The sequence below is a fragment of the Pinus tabuliformis genome, chromosome 1_1 (assembly GCF_031772625.1).
Source record: "Pinus tabuliformis cultivar Carrire ecotype Pingquan chromosome 1_1, CPIR1, whole genome shotgun sequence".
NCBI classification, from domain to species: Eukaryota; Viridiplantae; Streptophyta; class Pinopsida; order Pinales; family Pinaceae; genus Pinus; species Pinus tabuliformis.
The window spans coordinates 192,987,010-193,002,099 of NC_142297.1; positions in this window are offsets into that span (position 1 = coordinate 192,987,010).

The window sequence follows — 15,090 nt, forward strand, 5'->3', positions numbered from 1 at the left end:
TAGCGTTCTGATGCATTCACTGAAGATAAACTAACTGAGTCATAAGATTATTGTCTGTATGCTAGTTTCATCTAACACAGTCGCGTATATACGCGGATATCCTGAACTGAAGCCGCGTATATGAATCTGAGTATGAAAATGAAAAAGTATCTAATTTTATAATACTGATTCACCCCCCCCCCCTCTCAGTATTATTTCCAACAATTGGTATCAGAGCAGGTCCTTTGGTAGAAGGTTGATCGCTTGAAGGAGTTAAAAATAATCAATATTTTTTTGTATTAATGGAGAAATGGTTACATAATTGTAACGTATCTCCTTAGTTTAGGATTTGTTCCTAGAGTTTAGGAGTTTGTTTACAACTACTTGATTTCTAGTGATGTATTTAATATTGTAATATTCATTTGATGTAATGTAGAGTGAACGGAGAGAGAGTCTCTTCTTTGTTTGAGTGCAGTCTCCAGGTGCAGTACACACCTGTGAGCTGCAACTCCTTCTTTTTAATTCAAGTCTGATTTTTATCTTGGTATCAGAGCATAGGGTAGAGATAGCCTTAAATTTTTTTTTCCTAGGGATGCATCATTAATTACATAGCTGTAGTGGCAGTAGAGCATGTAGGAGTATCAGTAAGATTAGGTGGACTGCAGTAACACCTAGAGCGAAGGGTCTCAGATGACTGATCATCTCTGAGCCGAAGAAAGGGTTGGCACCCATTTTTTTAGCAGAAGCAGGAGTTGGCATGGATTTTTCACATACAGTCGCGCCATAAAAGAGAAGAAGCACGAGCTAGCGTGGGTTTTTAAGGAATAGTCGCGCCATTGGCGCGGATTTTTAGCTGATAATCGTGCCAGAAAATGTGAGGCGCGTGGATTTTTTCCTGGTGCGGATTTTTAGCTGTTGAGTAGCGCCTTTGAACGAAAAGAAGCACCAACCTCTTTCTCTTTGAGAAATCTGATTTTTTTTTTTTTTTTGCAGATCGGACTTGCCCGGTGGTGGCGCAGTGCAGTTCCTCGATCTGTTCGGTGGTAGCAGATCGGATTTTCCCGGTGGTGGCGCAGTGCAGATCCTCGATCTGTTCAGTGGTAGCAGATCAGACTTGCCCGGTGGTGGCGCGTTGGAGTTGTTTCTTTGATCTATTCGGTGGTAGCAGATCGGATTTTCCCGGTGGTGGCACAGTGAAGTTCCTGATCTGTTCGGAGGCAGCAGATCAGACTTGCTTGGTGGTGGCCGATTAAAGTGTTCAGTTGGATAGAAATGAATAACAGTATAGAAACATATCTCCACGAGTCTGGAAAACTCGATGGAACGAATTTCTCCAAATGGAAGTTCAAAATGCAAACTTTGCTGGAAAGTGTGAATGCATGGTCGATTGTCATGGGAGATGAGCGAAGATCTGGAACAGTAACCCAAGAACAAGACTGGGATAAAAGAGAAACGAAAGCGAAAGTTATACTGAAGATGTCTGTTAAGGATAATATTATCCCACATATCAAAGATTGCAAGTCGGCTGCTGATATATGGACAACGATCAAGAACTTGTACGAGACACAGAATACAAATCGCGTTCTGGCACTCAAGGGCAAACTGTTTGCATTGAAAATGGAGGAGAATGAGTCTGTTGCTGGATTCATGGCCAGAGTTAAGGACCTCAGTGACAAATTGGGAGCTATCGGAGAGAAGGTATCCGACTCAGATCTGGTCACACTCACATTGAACAAAATGACTGATGAATACCAGATGTTCATCACAGGGCTGTCAGCGAGAGAGAAAGCATTGTATGAGCTAACAATGATTCTTCTCCAGGAGGAGGAGCGACGACAGAATTTAAAAACTCAGAGCAATGACCTTGCTCTGATGGCAAAAAGGAGACAGTACAGAGGGAAGCAGCACCAGCACCAGTACCAACACGAGCATCGGCAACCGCAGCAGCAGCAGCAGAAAGGGGCCAACACCTTTCAAAAGAGATCATTTAAAGGTATGACTGATAATTATGTTAAGAAATGTTTTTACTGTGGAAAACCTGGTCATCAGATTAAAGAATGCTATAAGAGGTAGGCAGATGAACGAAGAAGCAAAAAGAGAAAACATCATGGTTGTTTTGCTGGGGAAGAGGTGGACCACAGCCACGAACTTCGACTATTTACAGTCGATTGTGCTCTTTCAGCATCAAAGGGAGATGAGGACGACATATGGTATGTCGACTCTGGCACATCCTCACATATGACTGGTAAGAAGGACTGCTTTGAATTTCTTGAAGAAACTGCATGTGGATCGAAAATTTATCTAGGAGATGATAGTGGGTATGAGATCAAAGGATATGGTGATATTCCTGTGAAGCTACCTAGTGGTGACATTAAACACCTTAAAAATGTATTATATGTTCCAGGAATTAAGAAAAATTTGATCTCTGTCTCAATGATTACAGACCAGGACATGCAAGTTCAATTCTTTAAGAATAATTGTGTCATTAAGGATAGCCAGATGGAAACAGTTGCAACAGGAGTGCGTGTGGGGAGCTTGTACAGATTGGATGCAAAGAGTATGCCATGACAAGCAATGGTTGCAGCTGGATCAACAGTCGAAAATCTCTGGCATCAGAGATTCGGCCATCTCAATTTGCAAGACCTCATCCTACTTCAGAGGAAAGGTATGGTCGATGGACTCCCTGTGTTTCATAATGTTAAGCTGGAATGTGATGGATGTGCATTAGGGAAAATGCATAGAGAAGAGTTCCCATTGCATGTTAACAGAAAGGAAAGAGACATTCTAGAACTGGTGCATACAGATATTTGTGGACCTATGCAAACTAGGTCTTTAGGAGGAGCATATTACTTTCTATTATTTACAGATGATTGCACTAGATTTTCATGGGTGTACTTTCTAAGTAAAAAGAGTCAAGCCTTTCAGTACTTTAAAGAGTTTAAATCTATGATAGAGAACCAAACAGGAAAAAGGATAAAAATTCTCCGCTCGGATCAAGGGGGAGAATACAGGTTGGGAGAGTTCATGAATTTCTGCAAGCATCATGGGATTATGCAACAATTTACAGTGCCACACACTCCACAGTAGAATGGAGTGGCAGAACGGAAGAACAGAACTCTTGTGGAGTGCGCAAGAAGTATGCTTCAAGGTAAGGGTCTATCAAATGGTCTTTGGGCAGAAGCTATTAACACTGCTGTTTATTTAAAGAATAGGAGTCCTACTAAATGTCTAGGCTTCAAAACCCCTTTTGAAGCATTGTTTGGACTCAAGCCAGCAGTTAGTCATTTAAGAATATTTGGGTCAAAAGCTTATGCTCATATACCTAAGGCAGATAGGAAGAAGTTAGACCCCAAAGCCCTGAAATGTATATTTGTTGGATATGGCACTGAGTATAAGGCATATAAGTTATATAATCTTGTGACTCACAAGGTTTTTGCAAGCAGAGATGTTATTTTTCATGAATAGGTTGAAGAAGGAAAGGAGGATTCTAGCAGTGATAGCCACATTCCATTGCTAATAGAAGTAAACAATGAGGAAGATGAAGAGCAAGCGCAGAAACAAGAAGAAGAAGTAGCAGATAATGTAATAAGTGAAGATGCAATCCTAGAAAGCGCTGAAATAGATAGAGTTGAGGAAATTCTAACAATCTGATCAAAGAAATCAAGCAGCAAATGTCACAAGTATTTGAGATGAAAGAACTTGGAGACCTTCATTATTGCTTGGGATTAGAGGTATGGAAAGATTCTGGACAAACTTTTCTCACTCAAGGGAAGTATGCCAGAAGCTTGCTGGAAAGATTCAGAATGGAGCAGTGCAGATCAGCAGCAACACCATTGCAGCAGAATTTAAAGTTAAGCAGTGACGATGGCACTAAACAGGTGGATGCCACTATGTACAGACAGCTAGTTGGCAGTCTGATATATCTGACGACAACTAGACCAGATTTGGCATATTCTGTTAGTGTGTTGAGCCAGCTTATGTCAAAACCACTCGAGAGTCACTGGATCGCAGCAAAATGTGTGTTGAGGTATCTTAGTGGTACTTGTAATTATGGCATTTTTTACACTGACATTTCTGATGTTATTCTAGCAGGTTATTCAGATTCCGATTGGGCAGGTAACCTGGATGATCGAAGATCTATCACAGGTTATGCATTTAGTATTGGATTCGGGGTTATAGCGTGGAGCAGTAAAAAGCAAAGTACTATAGCTCTATCTTCATGTGAAGCTGAGTACCAAGCATTGTGTGCAGCCACATGTGAAGCTATCTGGTTGAGAAGACTTCTCAACGATGCAGGAGAAGGACAGAAAGAATCAACTAGTATCAAAACTGACAACTAGAGTACCATCAAGCTTGCATACAATCCAATTTTTCATAAAAATACCAAGCATATTGACACCTAGTTTCATTTTGTTCGAGAAAAGATACAGTCAAAAGAAATATGTGTGGAGTATTGTAAAACTTGTGATAACATAGCTGATATTTTTACTAAGCCTCTAGGGCATGTAAAGTTTGAATTATTTAGAGGGATGCTAGGAGTTCAGGATAACCCTTTCTCCATTAGGGGGGAGTTAAAAATAATCAATATTATTTTGTATTAATGGAGAAATGGTTACATAATTGTAACGTATCTCCTTAGTTTAGGATTTTTTCCTAGAGTTTAGGAGTTTGTTTACAACTACCTGATTTCTAGTGATGTATTTAATATTGTAATATTCATTTGATGTAATGTAGAGTGAATGGAGAGAGAGTCTCTTCTTTGCTTGAGTGCAGTCTCCAGGTGCAGTACACACCTATGAGCTGTAACTCCTTCTTTTTAATTCAAGTCTGATTTTTATCTGAAGGAGATCCATAGAACAATGGGAAAGAAAGCGCGTCAAAAGAAGAAGACAACTCAAAAGAACAATGACAGCCTGCCAGTGAGTGGAAGTAAGTATTTAGATTCTGAATCACCTCAGATTGAAGATGGACAAGCAAATGAAGCATCAGATAAAATCATAGATCAAGAAGATCTACCTAGCAAAAGGGAGAGTGCCCTGAAAGAGGAAATTATCAGCTTAAAAGCTCAGTTGGAATGTGCCTCCAGAGTATGACAAATGCTACAGGTGCTGAATGAAGAGCAAGAAAATGAGATTCTCAAACTAAGGCAGCAAGTGGAAGAAGGAAGAAAGTCTGAAGAAATTTTGAAGAAGCAATCTCTGGAAAAGGAAGAACATCATCAGGTTGAGATAAAAATTTTGAAAAGTAAATTAGAAGAAAAGGATAAACTATTGCGATTTCAAGATAGTACTAAGATTTTGGATGATATTCTTAGTAGTCAACGATCTCCTGCTATCAAAACTAGTCTTGGTTTTTATGAATATGCTAAAGGTGAATCTAGATCATAGGGTGAGGCAAGGAACTCTAATGAGAAATAAAAAATGATCAACAAGGAGATGAGAAGACAACCCCATCAACAGCCAAGGAAAGGAATTCCTCAAAGAAAATCTTTTGCTCCTAACTTTGGAAGTGATAGATGATTATTTCCTCCAATGAATAATGTTGAATGTTATGTATGTCATAATCTTGGACATGTTGCAGCCAGATGCAGAAGTAGAATGGTTCAAGACCGTCAAACAGAAAGATCATCACATTCTAGGTTCTTTAAGGGATATTGTTTTGCTTGCAATATGTTTGGTCACAAAGCCATTGACTGTTTTAGGAGGAATATGAAACATGTAAGATGTTATGCATGCAACAAGCCTGGACATATAGCAAAAGAATGCAGGAGAAGATTGTGGACACCAAACCAAAAGAAGAAAACATCATCACAATTGAAGATATGGAAGAAAAAGGAAGTACAGCCAGAAAGATGTGGCATAGCAGAGTACACAGACATGACATATTCAGAGGAAGCTAGAAGTGTGGAACATCAGTGTTCTAAATCTCATACGCATGTTTCATGAAGACAAGTCGTGTATATACGCGAGTTTATGCTGCACAGTCACATATATGATGTTTTGAAGAAAGGCAGCAGTAGTACAGAAGTCTGATTCAATCACTGTTTTGATGATGGCATGGCACAGGTTCAGGGGGAGCATATACTTCAAATAATGCATTGTTGGCATTATGGTTAGAAGTCTTTGGTGATGATGCTTATTGACATATCTTGCTTGACCAAAAGAATGAATTGTAGGTTACAAGTCTGGATGCAAATGACAGATGCTTATGTGCAGATCATACATGGTGTATGTTAGATGTTGGTCTTGATTAGATTGCTGGTCTTTGTTTTGTTACCCCACTATGCATGGGATGGATAATGTAATGGTTCTTGTTGTTGAGTCATGTATAAACATTTGGTATATCCCCACTTGGTTGGGTGGATGAGTCAAAATGGTGTATTCCCACTTGATTGGGAGATTGATGTATGTATAGAGTCATGTTATGCTTTTGTAGACCTTGCATGTGCTCAGGGGGAGCATGGACGGATTGGTACATCTTGGCATGTACAAAGGGGGAGCTCAATCAAAGATTTCAGCAGGTACTCAGGGGGAGTATGGACAACAGATGGAGATCAAGAAGAGAATATCTTGGTCCGCCCTTTGCCCTTGATGTCAAAGGGGGAGAGTGACTTGGTGTGGTTGTTGCCATCAAGTCCAAAGGGGGAGATTGTTGGCATTATGATTCAAGTGTTGTCCTTGATGGCAACATCCTTAGAAGTATGATACAAGTATTGTCCTTGAATGGAAACTCAGTCAGATGTCAAATCATAGTGCAGCATGTCAAGAAAAATATATACGCAGGTTGACCATGATGAAAGTGCGTATACATCCGGGTTAGCAGAGCAAAATGCGCATATACCTACACACGCAGGTTCGCTGAAGGAAAGGCACGTACATGTCGGAAACCATGGTTTTGGTCCATGGTATTTGGCCCATGGTATTTTGGTATTGGTCTATGGTATTTGGTCCGAAGTATCGACCCCTGGTATTGGGTGTGTTAGCTACCTATACCAATAGGTTTCATATTTCATGATTGGCTATGGAAGGTCCAAATATGCTCTGCTTTGATGATTCAAAGATCACATATTTCCTAGAAAGTTTGATCTGTGCTAATAGCTTGGTATGGACTCAAAGTTTTGATGGATGGTCCAAAAGTCTAATCTGGATCAGTCCATGGTTTAAATTTGCAGTTGTAGAATAGAGAAAGGAGTCTGTCCAAACTGTTCAATCTTGGCAGACAAGTAGTTCAGGTAGAGAAGAAAAGGCTCCCAACAGCTTAATCTGGGACCTTGGAAGAGATAAGGGTAGAAGTAGATAGAAAAAACAAAGAAAAAGCCAAAGAAAAGAAAAAGGCAAGTAAGGGTTTGCAAGTCCAAGTGCACCCTCCAAGGAGAAATAAAAAATGCTAGGTAAGTAGCTGGGTAAGTAGTTGGGGTTGCAGAAAGGTTATCTTTACCATTGCACATATGTTAACTGTGTTTACCAGAGTAAAGTCAATTAATTGACAAGGTGTTCACCTCCATCAAGTTACAGCAAGGAGCATGACTAACCTCCCTCCTTTCCCCTTCCAGTTTATTACTAACATCCCCTCATCAGCTGAGATTCATGGAAGAAGATCATGGTTTCATGGTGGTTCTTGTTCATTCAAAAGCCACATTTCTTGTCTAAAAATCTTTTCATTTTGATCTACTCTCTAAACTAAGTAAGCTTCAAATAAGCTTAGTGGTTTCCCCTCCATTTACCCCTTCATCCATATTAACTCTAACACTACTATGTAAATCCCCTACAGTACCTTTTCCCCTACTAGTATCTAACACCATGGTGTATAAACCCCAAATTTTGTATAAATATCCCTCCCTTTGGTATTATAGCCAATAAGTTCTGTGTCAGGGATCAAATGGCATCTGGCCACTTCGATGAACCTAACCCTAAACCCCTCCCCTCTTCTGAAGTCATTTAGCCCCTTGGAAACCTTCATCTGCCAAAAGAAGCCTCATAACTAACCTTGTTTTACCTATACCCCTTCATTTGCAAAGATAACCCCTAAATACCCACTTTGTTCTTATCCAAAGTATCGGGCCTGCATTGTTGCGCATTGAAAACCTTTATAAATCCCCTTTACCCATAAACCCCTTTGCAAATTATCAAAGTCCAAAAACCCACCGTTGGCATTTATCCAAAGTGTCAGCGCGGAATTTTGATTTGTTAAAATACATTGAAAACCTTATAAAAACCCACATCCGAAGGTTTCCGCCCGTATGCATATCCCCCGAGCACATCATTACCCCGTCCACCGTCGGATCAGATCCAAGAGATCCGACGGTCCGTATCAATATCGGAGCAGCCCCCGCGGCGGACGTTTAGCGCCCGAGAACATGACGTTGCGTCACGTCAGGGCGCGGCCACGCGTCGCCCATTGAGGGCTCTCGGAGCAAACTCTGACAATTGCGGGGCCGTACACTAACCGCCCCGAGAAACTGTGGTGACTATCCTTAACCGTAACCGCTACGGCCCTAACCGCCAAGTTACTATCCCACGTCATACCCACGTCACCTCCACCCTGCCATCGCATCAGTCCTTTGTCCGCCCCTCCGCCGACGTGGCTGCCACCGCACCATCCCCCATGGACCAACAGCATCTCGCCACGTCACTCGATGATGTCAGCTGACGTCATCCGACCTTGACCCCACCAATGACGTCATGCTGACGTCATCACAAAAAAGCGCCAAATCGTAAAAAGTCCATATTTAGCCAAAAAACGCAATTTTTGTACTTTTCGCTCATTTTGCTACTGTTTCCTTTGCATGCTGTTTTACGTTCTGAACTCCGCCAACCTACTAAATCGACCAAGGAGACCTCCGGAGTACCAATCATGCACGCATACACGACCTCTGCTCGCTGTTTACCAGGTATTTTTCATCTTCTATCCTCCGTACGCCTGCAGTTGTCTATAAAATTACTCAGAGGGCTTAAGGAACGACGAAACTCACAATTTCACCAGCAATTTCCCTCTGCAAACACCCCATTTACAATTGTGAATTCCAAAACACCAGCTGAGCCTTGTTTGCCCGCATTATCACAAATAAGCAGTATTCTGTTCGCGCATTCGCGAAAGACTCATTTACATTGAATTCACCTACTAAGGAAGACAAAGTGAGACCAGACAGTAGTCCTATTCCTAATTTAAACAGTGTTTCAATTGCTGTTGCATCAATTCTCCCTCTGGTACCTGACACTCAAACTGTCATTATAAAAATCACTTCTGTGCTATGCTGCTCCCTTCAAGCAGTTCACTTACAGTTTACAAGCTTAAAGAAGACCATGGACACTCCCATTGCTCTGAACATCAAGCCTCTCAATGCCCCTCACCAGGAATTAGAATGGAAAGCCCTGGGAGATATGGATTATCAAATGCTAGACTGGTTTCCATTGGGCTCCAAATATAATATTCAGATGTTGAATGAGTTGAAAGCCCAGCACCTTAGTGGAGCAGACATCTTGGGGATTTGGGACTCAAACTTGCCCATCTACAACCTCCCCCAGGTAAATCCTATGCCAGAGTTGGTCTACAGATTCCAGGAGTGCTATGACCCAAGCCAAAGAGCTGTCATTAGCCCTACAGGCTCAGTCCTGTTCCATATCACCCCAGAGAGTATAAATGAGATGCTGCACTTCCATACTGCAAAGCTATTGACCCCCCTCCACATGCAGAACTTGATAAAGAAGGGGAGCAAGTTGTCAAATGACCAACTCATCAAAATCAACCAGCTGTTTGTAAAACCAGGCTCCGAAGCCATCAGAACTCCTCCTATTGGATATCAGTACTTGAATGAATTGGGCAGGATGTTAGTGGATTTGATCAGCTATGTACTAGGGTTCAAGGGACTAGAGGATGTGGATGAAATCATAATGGCAATGCTGTCTCTATTCTCTCCTGGTAAGCCCCCAGTTGTACATTATGATTATGCTACATACATTGTAGATAAGATCCATGACCAGTTTATGAACTTGAAGAGGGAAAGACTGTTCAGGTATACCTCATACATATACCACCTATTCTTGTTTTATCAGCCAGCCAGCTTCTCTATTCCCTTGAAACAAGTCAATGCCCAGGGAAATCCAAGGTCAGTTGTGTTTTGGACCTCTGTCTTTCATTGTGCCTCTGTATCACCTTACACATACTCCGAGTTCATTCACTTATTCATTCATCCAGCCATGACAGTATTGCATGGTGTTCCTCCTCCAAGGCTAACTGATGAAATGAGGAGAATTCTCCACCTGAACAAAACCTACAGCATTGGTAATTGGTACCTCTACCAAAACCACACAGTCATCAGAATATATGGCTGTGAGTTGAAGCCTTTTAGGTTGCCAAGGTATGTCCCCATGAGGCTTTTTGCCTTAGAATATTTCAGGCAGTTTGGGAATGCCGACTACCTCCACTTTCAAAGCAAGAACAAGAAGTCACAGTTAAAGGTAAGGAGCCAGCTGGGTCCTTTCCTATACAACAGAAAAGAGGAGGGGTGGAAAGAGGCAAACAGTATCCTAGAGGCCCTCAGACTGCAAACTAGCTTTGAATGGATACCCTATGACCCCAATCACTTTGTCTCCCTCAGGAGGATAAAATACAAATTGGGCAGCTATTCACACGTAAGGCAGCCTGAGATTGAACAGCATGCCAATGCATTAAGCTGGGAAGAAGGTACCCTAGAAGAGGAAATTACTAATGAAGAGCTGCTAGAGAGAGAGGCTAGAAATATTCAAAAGGAAGCTGACTTAGAAACTTGTGGACAGGTTCCCCTCTCATACAAAAAACAACTTGGAGCAGCTACTTCATCATCAAAACCACAGCAGCAAGCTGCCGGGAACACGGCACAGACAGCCAACAAAGACAAAGAAAAGTAGGTGGAACAGCCACCTCCTTTGACAGAAGAGCAAGTGGAAACATTGCTGCAGCAACAAGAAGAGATGGAGCAGCAGGGAGAAGCGCAGCAGCAAGAAGAGGAGCAACATAACAAATAGCAGCCCTTGCAGCAAGAAAGAGTGATTGATGCTCCAAGTTCCACTGAGCAACAGGCTCAAAATATAGTGCCTCCTAGGCCAGAGACTACCTTTGATGCCTCGGTCCTCCAAACCCCACAGAAGGAGGACTTAACCAGAAAAAGGGATAGAGAGACTCCCCTGACTTCATCCATCAACCAGGGAGAGAAAAGACAAAGATTGAATGACTTTCCAGAGGATGACATAGCAATAAGACAAGCAATGGGCATGGGCCCACCCAGCAGAGAAGTTTCAGCCAGTTCCTTCCAGCAGGAATAGGACAGAGCTATAGGAGGAGAGGTCAGCTCCTCCAGCCAGCAAAAAGAAGGACAAGTAAGCATCAAACAACAATTTATAGACATCAAAAGGAGGAGTGATCCTATCAAAATACAGCTGTACAATCATCTGCTAAACTTGGCTCCCACCAATCAGCAAAGACTAATGTCTGCCTTCGATGTAAGTGAAGGCAAAATGATCATGAGTCACTTTATGCCCATAGCTCTGCATCCCCAATCTGCCTCAGATTACCTCAGGACCAACATGGAGGTCCTGGCCAAAGACATACACCCAATGGACAAAATCGAACTGCATAAACAGACTGGTGAGATGGTGTATGCCTCCTTGGCAGATGAAACATTGGAAAATTACAAACTAAAAAGCAGCCTTGATAATACAGCCTCTCAACTGGAATTGGAGAGAGCATCATCACAAGCTAAGGACAACAGAATCAGGTCCTTGGAAGATATAATTATAGAGATGGGACATGATCCCAAGGATGTTAAGGGTATCCAAGAAATATTGAAGTTGAGGGATGCAGACATGGCGGCCTTAAGGAAGAAAATCAAACTCCCAGCCACAATCCACCCTCAGACAGATGATGTTGCCCAACAAAGACTTGAAAAAGATGCCACAGATCTAATGATATCTCTGTACAAGGAGCTGATCCGGACTCAAGACAAACTAGGAGAATCAGAAGCTGCAAAGGCAGCACTACAGACAGCATTGAAGCAAAGAGAAGAGGGTCAAACCTCCCAGCCTCCTCCTGAAATAATCAATCTTGAGGAAGCTCCTCCAACAACTACCCCTCCTCCTCAGCAGACAGGGCCTACAGCACCAACTACATCAACAACTACACCAACAACAGAGCAGACTCATAGTCTGGATATGCAGAAGCTCCGAAATGAAATTCAAGTCCTGGAAGCTCAAATGTTGGAGCTCAATTCAGCCAAAGAATCTTTGGCTAAAGTAAATGAGAGATATGATAAGAGCAAGCAGAGTGAAGCTGTAAAGGAACGAGAAATAAAAGCTCTAAAGAAGAGGATAACTGAGCTTGAGAAGGAGCTCACACTAGAAAAGGTGACAGCAGAGCTAAAAGCAGTCCTCTAGGGCAATATTGGCCGGTCTATCACCAATCAGTGGCAGTATATTGAGACTATGGATGAACAATCAGTACTCATTGCAAAGGCAAACAGGGAAATACACAGAGCTAGAGCAAGCCTTGGCAACATGCCTGATGCTGCCACCAGAATGATCAATATTTTAAATAACAAGACAAGCTCTCAACTGGCCACCATGGGAATTGCTCATAGGACTGAGACAATCTCAATGGTTAAAAGGGTCCTGACACTACGAAACCTGGTTGGAACGCTGGAAAGGAGAACCCAGGATATGCAGACCGAAATCAACAAGTTCATGGACAGATTTCAGGCATTACAGAACAGAGGCCTCCCCAGTATATTAAGCAGTGTAGGAAGACTGCTTACCCTTGAAAACTACATCAAAAGGGTTGATGCCCATGCTGCAGGACAAATTGCAAGACAGCCCAGTACTTCAGCAGAATGAGGGCCGGCATCAGGGCAAATTTTGTACAATAGGGTGGACAACCTATTTTTTATTATGAATGAGATCAATCATCTGTTTGATGTACCTCCAAATTTCTTTAAATATACAGAAGCAGATGAAACCATAGAGGCAATTGTGAAGCACCAATTGCCCACATAGGAAGTTTGGAAGAATTTGACACAGATAATCTTATCAAGCCAGAACCTGTAATGTTAATTTTTGTCCAGTTTATAAGTAGTCATGCACAGGCAAAATTTTGGTAGATAAGCATACAAAGGAAAGACAGAAGCTGAGCCAACTCAGCAGGGCTATTCGGTCACCACAGCAGCAATCACAATCACAGGTGGCAAACCCGAGAAAATACAGCGCAGCAAGCATAAAGACGTATTCTCCAGCATTTAATCAAAGCATTCCAACCGACTCAGTGGCCTCCAAAGGCCAGAATATCTTCTGACAAAGCATAAAGACACCTTTACTTTGTATTCAATGTTGTAATAACTTTCTGATTTTAATATCTTAGAAGTTGGTGAGAGTATTAAATCTGAGATAACTTAGAACTCAGATATTTTTGTAAAGACCGAGAGTATATATTTACCCCTCGCATAAGCTTGAGGGGTGGTTGTTGATTTCTCCTAAAGAAATTCTTATGCTGTAATCTTTTCAGAAGTTGAATAAAGAAAGCGATGGAATTTCTTGGATTTCTGAGGTGTTGAATGAGTTTCGGTGTCTGTTGATGACTGCTGGATTCCTGTGTATTTCACCATACAATAAGTCTCTGTACCTTCTCACTATCAATTAGTTGTTTTGTTAAAATTCATATATGTTATCTGATTTTCTATACTAAGCAACAAGGAAAAAGAATAACTTTCAGGATTTATTCTCTGAATACCCTGAGTTCAATCTGAGTTGTTTATAAATGTTTCTCTTCAGCTGTAGTCTAGATAAGTGTAATTCTTAATTGCTGCACTTTCAGAATACACCTTTCACCGTGGCCTTTGTTACAGGAATTCAAGTTTTGCTTCTGTGCAGTGTGCTCACTTTAACCTCATCAACTTAATAGAAAATTCTTAATTGCTTTCTGTTGGTTGACATACATCACCATTTAAGCTAATTTTGTTTGTCTAGAGTACACAATAGGCCCTGCAGTTTGAACACCACCAGTCCAGCATATCAAAACGTTTCACAACTCCAGAATCCATTGCCCAATGGTCTTTCACTATCTAAACACTATATCATAAGATTTGAAAGAAATCCTTCGACCCAAAACATAAAACAAAACCTGAGCATAATAGCTAGCCTAAAAACACCATCATAACAGAGACAAATCATAAAGAGAGAGCCCTCTCTGATCACAGTTTGGCTAGAAACAGTGATCCAAAGATTGGTTAGTGGTTACCTGGCCATATTCCCTTGGGAGTCATAGGGAACAACCTGGGTGTTAACATAATTGGCGACTCCATTGGGGAACTTCTTAGGATTTCTCAATTACTATCTATCTTCCAAAGCTACCATCAAGCTTGAAACCAGCCAAGAGGCCTTAGAACTGTTTCTGTACCACAGTAACAACTTTAGGGAAGAGCTAGTTAGGGAATCTTCATCTTAGCTTTGAAACATATATAGCCATTCCAAAAATCTTCATCCAGTCCTTGCATATATAAAAACTTCCTATAAAAGTCCTGAAAAACAGTTAGAAACTGGCTCCTAAGAAAAATCCTCGACATACTAGGGCTAATCCTGACCCTAATCCACCTATCATTGTTGATAATCCAAATACTATTCCAAGAAACATCAGGAAGCAACAAAAGCAGGACTAGCCTGCTATTTTGACCTCAGTTGCAGATTTTCCCAACCTTTCTACTCCACTTAAAGTCCTCTTTAGGTCTGTTCCAAGTTCTCCTAGTTCACCATCCACATCTCAAAGTCCTCCTCCCTCATCCTCATTCACTGCACATGTCCCCTTCGACCATCATTCAGGTTCAGCTTCACCTGTTACCCCTGTGGTACCCACTGTTCCTATTATCCCAGCAGTCCCTATAAATACACCCAACCCACCAAATATGGCAAATAGATATGCACCCTTGCGACTACCTGCTAATCCACCAGCTCTACCCCAGGATTACCAAACCAAAATCTCATATTTTGACTCCACTGGCCCTTACTCTGCCATCCAACATGCTAAGAGGATGCAAGACCATTTTGAAAACTATGAGATAGATGATGACAGTGTGAGGATGAGAATTTTTGTCCA